General features: G+C 32.9%; 1 protein-coding gene across 1 annotated transcript in view; it reads right to left on the reverse strand.

Annotated features, from left to right (window-relative positions):
- The window catches only part of LOC105993437 (dystrophin-like), a gene marked incomplete at its 3' end in the record, with an annotated part of 1,816,642 nt that overhangs the window by 959,873 nt on the left and 843,912 nt on the right, over nucleotides 1-12,857 (reverse strand). The gene's annotated exons all lie outside the window — the stretch shown is intronic.

Genomic DNA, 12,857 nt, shown 5'->3' on the forward strand with positions numbered 1-12,857 from the left:
AAAGGAGGAGGCTGCAATGCTTGGTAAGAAATGTACGCATTATCCTGCCCATGTAATTGTAATCCCTCTGTACAGTATGTTCACAAATAAAATTAAATTAAATTAAAAAAAAAGAAGGTAACAATCGTTTTTGGTAATTTACATGTCTTCATTTTAACAACTTCAAGGCATCAACATAGAAACATGGCAGAAATAGTGCCCCTTCATGTGAATAAATTTATGAAAGTTGGTTGATTGCAGATACAGTATTTTATCAGCCAATGAAGAACATTAGGGAACCTCACAGAGCTCCACCCTTTATCTTTAATGTGCGTTTATGTAAAATATATTATGAGGCTGGGAAGGTGGCTCAGTGGTAGATTGCATGCATGAGGCCCTGGGTTTGATTGATCAGCACCACATAAGCAGCAAAAGTCAAAAGTGCTGCTGTGGCTCAAGTGCTAGAATGGTAGCCTTGGGCTGAAGAACTGGGGGACAGCACCCAGGCCCAGAGTTATTAATACATTATGAAGAAATGATATGTAAGAAAAAGAAAATGATAAAAATGAAGAAAATTCAATTTAACAATTCTTCATATTGTATTCTTTTTTTTTTTTTTTGGACCTGGTCGTGGGCCTGAACTCTGGGCCTGGGCACTGTCCCTCAGCTCTTCAGCTCAAGGCTAGCGCTCTACCACTTGAGCCACAATGCCACTTCCGGCTTTTCTCTTTTTGCTTATATGTGGTGCTGAGGAATCGAACCCAGGGCCTCATGCATGCAAGGCAAGCGCTCTACCACTGAGCCACCTTCCCAGCCCCACTTCTTCATATTGTAGAAAGCCACTACAGACTAAAGAGCAATTCTTATATAAATTGAACTCTATGAGGAGCTCAAATTTTCACTCTCTTTCCAAAATTTCCTTTCCTCATAATCCAGTGAAATAATCTGATTAAAATACATTTACATAGAACATAATTTACAAAAGAACATGAAACAAGAAACGAGCCAGGCGCCAGTGGCTCACACCTGTAATCCTAGCTACTCAGGACACTGAGATCTGAGGATCACTGTTCAAAGCCAGCCAGGGCAGGAAAGTCTATGAGACTCTTATCTCCAATAAACTACTAGAAAACCGGAAGTGACACTGTGGCTCAAGCGGTAGAGCACACTTGCCTTGAGCTGAAGAGCTGAAGAGTATAGGGACAGAGCCCAAGCCCATAGTTCAAGCCCCACAACCGACCAAAAAAAGAAACTTGAAATTCCACATGAATATACTATTCATTCACTCACTCATCATTTTTAATGCATAGCTGATCTAGGTTCGACTAGATTACACATACTGGGGAAATAATAGTAAAAAAGAGACTCAAGGTCTGAGCTTGTATGAAGTCTACAGCCACAAGTAAGTAAATATATAAACATCATCTTTCAGATTGTTATAAATTATGTAAGGGAAAATTTGACTATGAAACATGATAGTTATAAACATTATAGACAACTGTATTTACTAGATAATTCATTAATTTATTTTTCCCTTTAGTCTGTTAAAAAGAAACTAATATGAGAAACAGTTTTCGTGGATTTCTCACAGACATCCCTTAAACTTAATTCATTCAGACAATAAGTATACATGTATTACTATTCAGCAAAAAAGATAAAACAATGCTTCTAAATTGTCAATTAAATTGCACATATTAAGTTTGTACAAATACAAACTCTGGTTTTTGTAAAATCCATACATCTTTTATTCATGAATTAGTTGTGACTAAATATAGTATTCCTGTTTTATGTGTTTCAAAGTAGCTATAAATAAAGTTGTTCATGATTACAACAAATTGTATTACATTGATGAAATCAATCTAAGTGAACCTGTAGTTCTGTATATTACCAAGTGGGTACTGAACATTACTCAAAGGATTAAATAAATAAAACTATAAAATATGCCATGTTTCAAACAATATAGTTATATAATATATTCTCCATGAATAATGCATTTTTGTTAGTAAAACTAAAACTAAAAGTTAAACATATATTAATGTACCAGTATCCACTGGTTCATAAAGCAAGGCAGAAAAATTTTCAATTAACAGTAAGCTTGAAAACATTTTAATCCTATTTATATTGTGAAAATCAAAAGAAAAAACTCTACAATTGGATTAATTTTATTCATCTTTTCTTAGAATATGATTCATACAATGAGAATCTTAAGTAATCATTGAAGAATCAAAATGATTCACAGATGGTACAACTGATTTAATTATTTTTAAACATTCGTTTTGGGCATGCTCAGAAGGATATTTCTAACCCCATTGCAGAAGACATCTGAGCTCCCCCTTCCAGCTGGTGTTCCATATTTTCAAAGCAAATTTAGACTAGAGAAAATTACACTTTTTATTGTTGTGTTGCAAATGGAGGTCAAATTGCTGTGTATAAATTCTTGTTCTTTTTACTCTTCATAGTGAGTTATATTTGTCAAATAACATGTATTTTGTATGATTGCTATGGATTTTCTAATGTCATTTTAAGTTTTGTGTTGTATAGCACATAGGACACACTAGATAAATGACTATTAAATGAAATGCGCACCAACTCATCATATCCCCCCAAAATATAGTTTTCATAGGCTCCCAGTAATTGTTTGGAATTGCAATTTTAGTTCAGCATCATCATTATTGAAAAATCTTCACAAAGTTAACAAAACCGAATAAAAACATGAATAAACTCTTTGTTATATACTTAAACTAGAACCCTTCTCCTTAATTCTGCAGGAATTGAGGCAAGTATTTTGGGGGGGGGCAGTTAGAAGGATTATAGACATCCTTTACCTTTGTGAAGTCTTATCACTCAGTCTTATATGCAGAGTGAGTTATATTATGAAATAAAAATAACATTCACAACCAACCATTCTCATTATTAAAGAAAGAAAAAAATTGCCTAGTAACCTAACTTCAAAATAGAAGTAAATTATTTCAAAATATTTCTTTCTATTTTTTTAAGATTATGACAGTCTAAAGAAAGTGAATATTAATTTTAGAAAAGCAAGTTATTTGATATGACACCAAACTAGATAATATACATATTCTAAATTTACCACTAAAATTATAAAATTGCCTATACTAATAATGCATCAGATATAATTTTACTTATATGCAATAGTTTGGAAAAATTTATAATTCACAATGTATTTAACAAGACTAATTCCAGAAATGCATTGAATTTTTGAGTGCTAGCAAAATCTGACAATCTGTTATTATAAGGTAACATTTTATTTTCTGTGTACATATTTGACATCAAATTGAATTATGAATTATTAATTCAGAATATGAACAATACAAAATTATGTGTCTACCATAAGCTTAATCTGATTGTAAAGTAGTTAATAGTAGTAAATCTCGTTTGAGACATTTTTTCTAATATTTTTAGATTATTGTCTATTGAATCAATTGATGTACTATTTGTGAGGCAATATTTTGGATACAACTTTTATATAAAACGATGAGCTTCTAGGGCTGGGAAGGTGGCTCAATGGTAGAGCGCTTGTCTTGCATGTCTGAGGCCCTGGGTTCGATTCTTCAGCACCACATAAGCAAAAAGGAAAAAGCCGGAAGTGGCGCTGTGGCTTAAGTGGTAGAGCGCTATCCTTGAGCTGAAGAGCTGATGGACAGGGCCCAGGCCCAGAGTTCAGGCCCCACGACCGGACCCCCCCCCAAAAAAAAAACGATGAGCTTCTTTAGATGGTTAAGAACATTAAATCCCAACTGACACCTTATTTCACATATAATGATGTCTTTAGACTAGAGACCTACAGAAACCCCCAAATTCTGTGTTTATATGATTACTAGCTTTAGCTAATTTAATGTTCTTCAAGCTCAGTTTCTTGTTTGGATTAATCACTGTATCTTAATAATGTTTGTAAATATTTCCCCCTCTATTCATAAATATTATACTCTATTTCTGTCATATTACTAGTTACATGCACAATGAATTTTTTAAGTGTTTTCTGAGCACCAAGAACCTTGGGTATCCATGGCTCACATCTATAATTCTAGATACTCAGGAGGCTAAGTCATAGAAGATCTCAATTTGAAGCCAACCAGGGCAGTAAAATCTAAGAAAGTCCCTATCCAATTTACTTGAAAAAATGCTAAACTGGAGGTATGGTTCAAGTGCTAGGGCACCAGTTATGAGCAAGCAAGCTGAGCAAGAGTGGGAGACTCAGATACTTCCCTGATATGGACAGACAGACAGACAGACAGACAGACAGACAGACAGACAGGCAGACAGGCAGACAGACAGACAGACAGAACACACACACACACACACACACACACACAGACTAAATAGACATCACTGATTTTTTTCATGCAATAAGAAAAAGAATTTTCTGTGTCATTGGAGCACTCATTTTAAGGATAGAGATTTTTTAAATCAGTTACAGTACAAATGTGAATCATTACAAACTTCCTTAATAGTGTACTTATGGAGGAAAAATGAAGGTATATGTAAGTAAAGGTTGTTGAGAGAAGAGAGAGAGATACTAATTTTCATTGAGAATATTCTGACTGAAAGCTTAAAGGCAGAAATGGAAAGGCCAGGGATAAACGGTGGATATCTGGTAGGTTTAGGGGACATTGAAGAGATCAATGTAGGCACAGCAGAGGGGAAAGGAGGTAAAGTACTAAATAATAAGGATAGAAATTCATTTGAAATTCATTTAAGGGTGCCTGATATTCCTTTAGTGTAGATAGGAATCCACTGGAAATATGGGATCAGATTCATATTTGATTTCCATTTTCAAATGGCGTTTTTGTGCATTGTGTTGAGAATAAAGAAAAATTAAGGGAACTTTTATCTGAAGAATTGATAGTGTTATCACCTAAGGAGCTAGTGGTCTTGATTTTCAAAAAGGTCTTGATCATCAGCTAATAGGTGATGAAAAAATCATGAGACTGGAAAAATGAGTAAGGCATATATAGAAAAGATTTTTAAAAAATCTGAATATTGGAAACAAGCACTTAGGATTATAGGAAAGATACTGTTATTTATAGCTACAGACATTGAAAAGCAATATACAAGATAGGGGGGAAACTAGGTGACCTCCAAATACATCTTTCTTAACTTACATGCATTTGATGCCAAATATTTTAGTTCCCTTATGTTTAGTGTATAAATTATGTATTTTTATACAGTAAATAGTTAAGGCTTTTTCATTTCTTTATCAATTTTATTGTAGTTTGCTGTTTAGCTCATCCATCTCTGGTCATTTTACTGCTTATGTAAAATCTCCAGTGTTTTGTTCAGTGAGAATCTCAATATACGAGAGTCAGAAAATCTAATTTCAGTGGTTATCTGTGAAAGAATTTCTATCATTACAAAATTTTGTTTATCATCTTTTGTCATTACTTTTGAATCAGAACACACACACATACACACATACATACACACACATATACATACACACACAAAATAGCCTTTCTCCAATTTGGGTAGGATTTATCCATTCATTTTCTTTTACATGGTGAGAGTAGTCTTTTAAGAGTCTGTTTAGTCATGAACTTAATTCTCATCTCTGGACCACGGCTTTTCTAAGGCCATGAGTAATATTTGTCCATTTTTTTCCCTGAAAGTGTCATTTTAGCTATTAGTCATTCAATCCAGAATCAGTATCACACAAAATAATGTGTTCATTTATGATACCCAATGGGAAAGTAGTTTTCAACTTACATTTTGTTCTCATCTATATATTTACATCTTTGACAAAATTATATATAAATATACACTGCAAATTTCCATGCATTTGAAATCAAGTGTCAATAAATCAGCAGGTTGACTTTTAGATGTATATGTCTCTACTAAATAGCCATTAAATTGATTATATGTATAATTAGAAACTAAACTAAACAACTACCATCAAAAACCTAAGAGAAAAAACATAGATTTTTAACAAATCTAATTTAACCTTTATGATATGCTAATTATAAAATTGAAGCTCGGACGAGAAAAATTTTTGTAAGCAGTTAACTCCTGGTTCAATATTTCCCTCAGCAACCATTATTAGTCTTTTATATTCACATCTCTATTTACTGCAGAACATTCTGTCTCAGAATAAGAAAATTGTTTATGTTCCTCAAATCTCCAAGGATGTTGCATTGGCAGCTGATAATCTTTGTTTTTATTTCAAGGCAAAGACAAAAATCTATGTGGCAATTATGCAAAGAAAATGTTTCCCTTTTGTTATTCTCAAATGTAATTGCTTTTCATTATATGATGGAAGACAAAATAAAAAATGTGTTGTGGAGAAGTACAATGTTTACATAAGGTTATAGCAAAGAGATCTGTAAGTATTTTTCTTGTATATCTTTGCTTCATTTAAGACAACAAAAGCACAATGGTACAATGATGCTTTTTCTTGTTGAAGTATACTGATTGATCACCCTTTAGGCAAAAATCCCACCATCAAACTGAAGGAACTTTTTCCTACTGCAGCTCATCAAATGTGATAGTCGATAGAATCTGTGTCCTTCATAAAATGCATAGACACCTGCATAATCAAACACATTGAGAAGTTCTAGAGTAAGAAAGCCTTACTTAATCCTGTGCTTACTCAAATAATATGAGTACTAATTCTTCCTCCCTTCTTTTTAATAACTTTCATCATATTTATGGAGGCACTGGGCTAAAGTGTGATGTAATCATTTTCACAAATACATTTTTAGATAATTTAATAACAAAGAAAATAATATGGAGAATGTCAACACCATTACCAAACTAGATGCATAGGAAAGCTCCTTGACATGCAACATTTGATTCAAATAAAAATTAACAAGTTTAAGCTGGGTGCTAGTGTCTTGGGCCTGTTTTCTTAGCTACTTAGGACACAGACATCTGAGGATTGGAATTCAAGCAAGCCCAAAATGAAAGTCCATGAGACTCTTATCTCTAACCACAAAATAATGGAACCAGATAGAACACTAGCCTTCAGCTAAAAAAACTCAGAGACAGTGCCCAGGCCCTGAGTTCAAGCCTAGGACAGGTTAAAAAACTAAACATTTTCATTTTACAAAGTTGCTCATTTAAGAACTAGTGTAAAACACACATTTAGCATGGCAGTTCAATAAATCTGCATAAAAGATTAATTCCCATCAACTTTCAGAAACTTGAACATTTTGGAAATGCGTACTTTTAATGTTCTTTAAATATATTATTGCAATTCTCCTAGTATAGTAGAAGCTTTCCTTTTTAATACATTTTTATAATCCTTTGTAATAGTCACATACTTTCAGTAGTTTTGTCTTTCTTAAGTCTTGTTATTTACAGACATAATTATAATAAAATTACTGTTTAAGCAACTGGCTTAAAAATACTAACTGGAATGTGTAAAACATATCACAAGGCCAGATTATACATCAAAATCTTACTGCCTTACTATTCATTGTCTTAATGGAAAGATAGTAAGGTTATTGAACCTATATACAAATGCACGCCTAGGATCTGACGTAGAAATAAAGTTTTATGTAATTAAATATGGAAGAGGCATCTCTACGCTGCTTCAGAAGAATAAAAATGAGAAAGGGAGATCACCATTAAGCAGCAAGAGCAATAGGAAGTGTAGCTCATAGGATTTCATTGAAAACAATTGGCCAGCAGAGGTGGATACTAACTTGTTCAGACCTTAACCCAACACCCTGACATCAGCAGAAAGCATACAGTGGAGGTGAGAAAAGTTGGAAGTAGTGATTAGGATTAGAGGATGTTGAAGTAAATGAGATTAAGATATGGTAGTGTTGTAGAGCTTCTAGGATGCAGGTCAGTGGACGAGGATTTGAACTAATTTACTTTTCTACTATAAAGAGATAAGAATAATCATTGAAGATTTCAGTTGAACTCAATGAAATGTAATTACATTTAGAGACATCTCCGGAGATTAGTAGGCAATAATTAATGTAGTTGAAAGGGAAGTAGACAGATTATTCCTTATGCAGCTATGCTATATATAAGATATCTACTAGTGCATCTGAGATAAGAAACTGAATGAGTTGATGAACACTAAATGCTGAATGTCTGCATTATATTCTTTGTGTTTGTTGTCATAAAATATTCAGAGTAGTTGGAGCTATACTTAGATAAGTTTCTTTCCCTTTTCCCCTAAGATATCATTTGTACTTGTTTTCTTTACCCTTACTGGGATCAGTACCTGTATGGTTATTCTAAAACCTGACTATATTTTTTTGCTCTCCAGAAACATGGTAATTGGCAATAACTCATACTGAATCCATTATGTGCAAGTTTTATATTTGTTGGTACAACCTACAAATCTCGAATTTGTGGTAGCATTTATGTGGTAGTCAAATAACTTTTAACATTCTCATAGTATTGTTTTTCCTTTCCAGCACTTACCAACATTTTAGTAATCAGAAGATATTGTTTGAAATATTCTTCACTGGTTAAGAAAAATAACTTTATACTGATATTTATTGCTCTATGCTTTCTTCTATATTTTTCCCTTTTTCTATTTTTTACAAAAGTAAATGTTCAATAATTCTTTCAGTACGGTTAAGCATGAATTATATACTTTCTTCTTTATTTTTACCTTTTCTCTTAAAACACTTTAACATATATTTGAAAAGTTGTCTAACGTCTTGAAGGTCTTTCAACATCTTCTGTATTCTAATATCTATTATTGATGAAATGTCTCATTTGACTATTGTCATCATTGAAGATTATCTCTTTTGTCTTTGATAGCTTCTATGACACTTGTTCATTCGGTATTCTGAGCACCAAGTAAGGCTGGCTTAGTGGGGTTTCACATTTATTTTCTCCCCACTGGTAAACTTTATTCAGTGTGCAGACTTGTGTCAATTTGAATTTATCCAATTTTATTTTATTTATTTATTTATTTTTTTTGGTCCGGTTGTGGGGCCTGAACTCTGGGCCTGGGCGCTGTCCCTCAGCTCTTCAGCTCAAGGTGAGTGCTCTACCACTTGAGCCACAGCGCAACTTCCGGCCTTTTTTTTTCTGCTTATGTGGTACTGAGGAATCGAACCCAGAGCCTCATGCATGCAAGACAAGCACTCTACCACTGAGCCACCTTCCCAGCCCAAAATTATCCAATTTTATGAAACATTCATTTATATAAAATAGTGTTGCAGCCTCATGCTTTCCACTTTTAGAGCCTGGAACTCTTTCAGTATGTATGTTTGAGCTTTTCATCATTTTTTTTCTAGAACTTTCAGCAAGGCAACTAGTTTCTCAGCATCTTCAAGTTCATATATTTTTCTACTATAAATCTGCTTTTGAAATAGACATTTGTTTCAAACTATTGCATTATTTCTAGATCATTTTTCACAAGACTTCTTGTTATTTTTTTTCAACATTGCCTGTCTTTATTAGGAAAATACCTTCTATGCTTTATTGTATTTAAACATTAAAAAGTATTTTCTTTCATGTCTTTTTACACTTCCCTCTGGTATTTTATTTCATTATTGTGTACACACATTATTCATTTATTATCTGAAATTATTATTTATAAAATGGTGACTTTTCACAAGTCTTCTTATTTAGTCTGATATTTTATTTTGTTTAGGAGTTCCAAGGAAGCCTCTGATTTTGATGGGATCCTTATTGTGCAACCTTTTCATTGTGTTTACTTGGGCTGAGTTTAATGGCCAAATACTATATTAAGCTTACTAAAAACACACATTGTTTTCTAGAAGTTTAAGAGGCTTTATTTTTTATTCTTAGCTTATTCTTTACCTTAAAATAGAAGACAAAAATTCAGATGGAGCTCTGTCAGCAAATTTACAAAGAATCATGCCCTTATTGATAGTCACCAGCATTGCAGGGATTCCTACAATTATTCTCTAAATCTAGACAAGACTATGTGTCCATGGATTATAGTAACCAACTTGTAATTTATCTTGTTCAAAATATCACATATTTCTTGTTGATAATCTTTAAGATAAATGGGACATAGCAAGCCTCATTCTGTTAAGCGCGCATAACCATCATATGCTTTAAAAGATAATATGCCCGTTTCAGTGCTGGATTCCTTCTAGGCCATGTTTTTTCTACTAGCCCACACTGCTGTGGTAATACAACCTGAAGAAAACTTCCCTAAGTTCAGTTTACAGCTAACACTCACTCTTGAGAATCTAAAACCAGCCAAAAATGAATAAAAATGGTGGGCAAGAGTTTTCTTATACTAAGCATATGTAGGAACATTTACCTGTTTTCCCCCACTCTGTTGTTCCTTCTTTATTGTGTCCATTTTTGTTTTGTTTTGTTTTGCCAGGAGAACCAACATTTGAAGATATACTCTTCTCTTCATTTGTCTGTACTCTTGCCTGGCATCAAGATTTCCTTAGACAAAATCCAAGTTCTTTTGGTATTTCACTAAATCCACATATAACTTTAATATGGACTTAGTCCCCTAAGTCCATTCAATTTCTAGTGCTTAGCCGAATTTCTGAATCTGTATCCCTGAAAGAAGGAAAACTAAGCTCTCATTGTAAACTCAGCTCTCAAATGCTAAGGACATCACTCTTTTTTTTTGTCGGTCATGGGGCCTTGGCTCTGTCCCTCAGCATTTCCGCCCAAGGCTAGCTCTTTACCACTTGAGCCATAGCGCCATTTCTGGTTTTATGGTGGTTTATTGGAGCTAAGAGTTTCACAGAATTTCCTGCCAGAGCTGGCTTTGAACCGTGATCCTCAGATCTCAGCCTCCTGAGTAGCTGGGATCACAGGTGTGACTTTTTATTTTTATTAACTACCATTGCTGCAGTCACGATGTGAAAGACTAGCTACAAATCTAGGTTTTGTATCTAGAAAGAATAGGAAGAGACATTTAGGAGAAATCAAAATGTGACAAATAGTGAAGAATGCTATGATAATCTGTACACTATCAGGACCATGTTAGCATTATTACAAACACAAATTCACAAGAGGCTGTTTGCTTGTGGATCTCACAGATGACTCCATTGACAAAATAGTGGAAAAGAAATCTCTAGTAGTCACAGTGAAATAAGTTTTTAAAATATATTAGCAATGAGTGAAGTATAAAGTATAAAGAAGCATCTTAGATGCTGCAATTTATAGTTGTTTATGTGATTATTAATGCAACTACAGATCTCCCTATCTACCTGCATTCAGTTCTAACTAAAATCAAATCTCATATAAAAAACCATAATAATTTGATTGTAATTCATATATATTCTGTTTCTGCTATGATATACAACCTAATATTAACATAAAAATAGTCCTCACCCAAACTTGAGGCTTAACTGTTTCATATATAAAAGTTGAGACTGTTTTATGAGGAAAATATATCTTAGTATTTATCTATAATTTATTTTAAAATTATACCGATTCACATAGTTTATTATTTCATACAATTATTGTGTTCTAAAAAAATATTTGCTGAGAGTCTACTCAGTAAAAGAACATATGGTGGTTTATGGAGAGTTTGGATCCTGTGTCTGTTTAATTGTAAAGCATTAGTAATTAAGTAGAATGTAACAGATTTTAATCCTGTATATTTGGTATGTCAAGAAAGAAAAAAAATGAAATGAGGAATTGAGTTAAATTCAAAACAAATGACTTCCTTGTAAATATCCTATTAAATCAAGGCAAAATCATTTCACTAGTATTTTTCTTATGCCTTAATCTTTCATTTCATTTTGTATGTACAGACACAGGATTTCTGAATGATTTATGATATGTTATATTCCTAAGAACTAATATGAAGGATAATAGGCTGAAATGCTCAAGCAGTTAGAAATAGACATAAAGTATAACATATAGCTAACATTTCTTATGTTTTTTTTCTTCAATTTGCTCAGGATATTCAGCTCCTATTAAACTTCAGAGCATTGGACTTTGTATTCATGAATTTTCTTAAAAATGTAAAAAGGAACTAATAATATGCAGCTTATTTCCCCTTATGTGTTTCTAAAATAGTTAATTTTAGGTATATTTACAATATACCTAAAATTTATAAAATATAAACATTGTATAAAAGGCAATAAAAAATACCACAAAAGAATTTCCCATATAGTCTCATTAGTGGGCCAAACCAAATGCAGTTGTATTTGCATAAGGAAAAATGGTTGAATAACTGTTTCATATAATTCAACCTAAAATGAGTATAGTTGTTTTAATTTTGTTTTTTAATTTTCCAGAAGCTTACATCCTGGTTTTGTGAGGAGCACATTCTTGGATAATTACAGATGGTAACCATTCCTCTTACCTTAGGAGAACTTGAAATAGGAACAAAAAAAGCCATGAATCTAGTTTATGCCCAATTACATATTTAAAAAAATAAGAACACACAATTTTGAAGTGTCTTTAAAGAATAAACCATAAACTTTCCATTCAGTTGTTTAAAATGAACATTTTTCTGTCTTTGGCTAATGCCATTAGTTGATATTCAGTCTGCTGTTGATTTGCAACTTACTGGACATCCAATTCTTCTAAGAGGCACTGTGACTCACTAAATAGTTAAGCCAGGTATAAAGATAAAACTGTTATTCTTTCAGTCAGTGAGGTAAGGCACTTTGTAGATTGACATAAGAAGCTGTTTCACATCATATTTATTATTTACTGTGTATACAGGAAGAAAGTAAAATTAGCATGGGATGATCTCAGGAAAGCAGTACAGATTTCTGGATTAGACACAGAAGTAAAGTAAATGTATGGTAAATTGACAAATTCACATTGCCAATGTCATGAAAAATGATGCAGCAAAAAAAATTAAAATGTGTTTTCATTTTTGATAAGGGAGATTTTCCTATCAGCTACTGTTTCCATAGGTCTTTACTCTTCAAAATTAAGCTCTAGTGTTATAGAAGCCCCAAGTGAGGGGAAACTACTCATTTTCAGAA

The sequence above is a fragment of the Dipodomys ordii genome, unplaced genomic scaffold (genome assembly GCF_000151885.1).
Source record: "Dipodomys ordii isolate 6190 unplaced genomic scaffold, Dord_2.0 Scaffold96, whole genome shotgun sequence".
Taxonomy (NCBI): Eukaryota; Metazoa; Chordata; class Mammalia; order Rodentia; family Heteromyidae; genus Dipodomys; species Dipodomys ordii.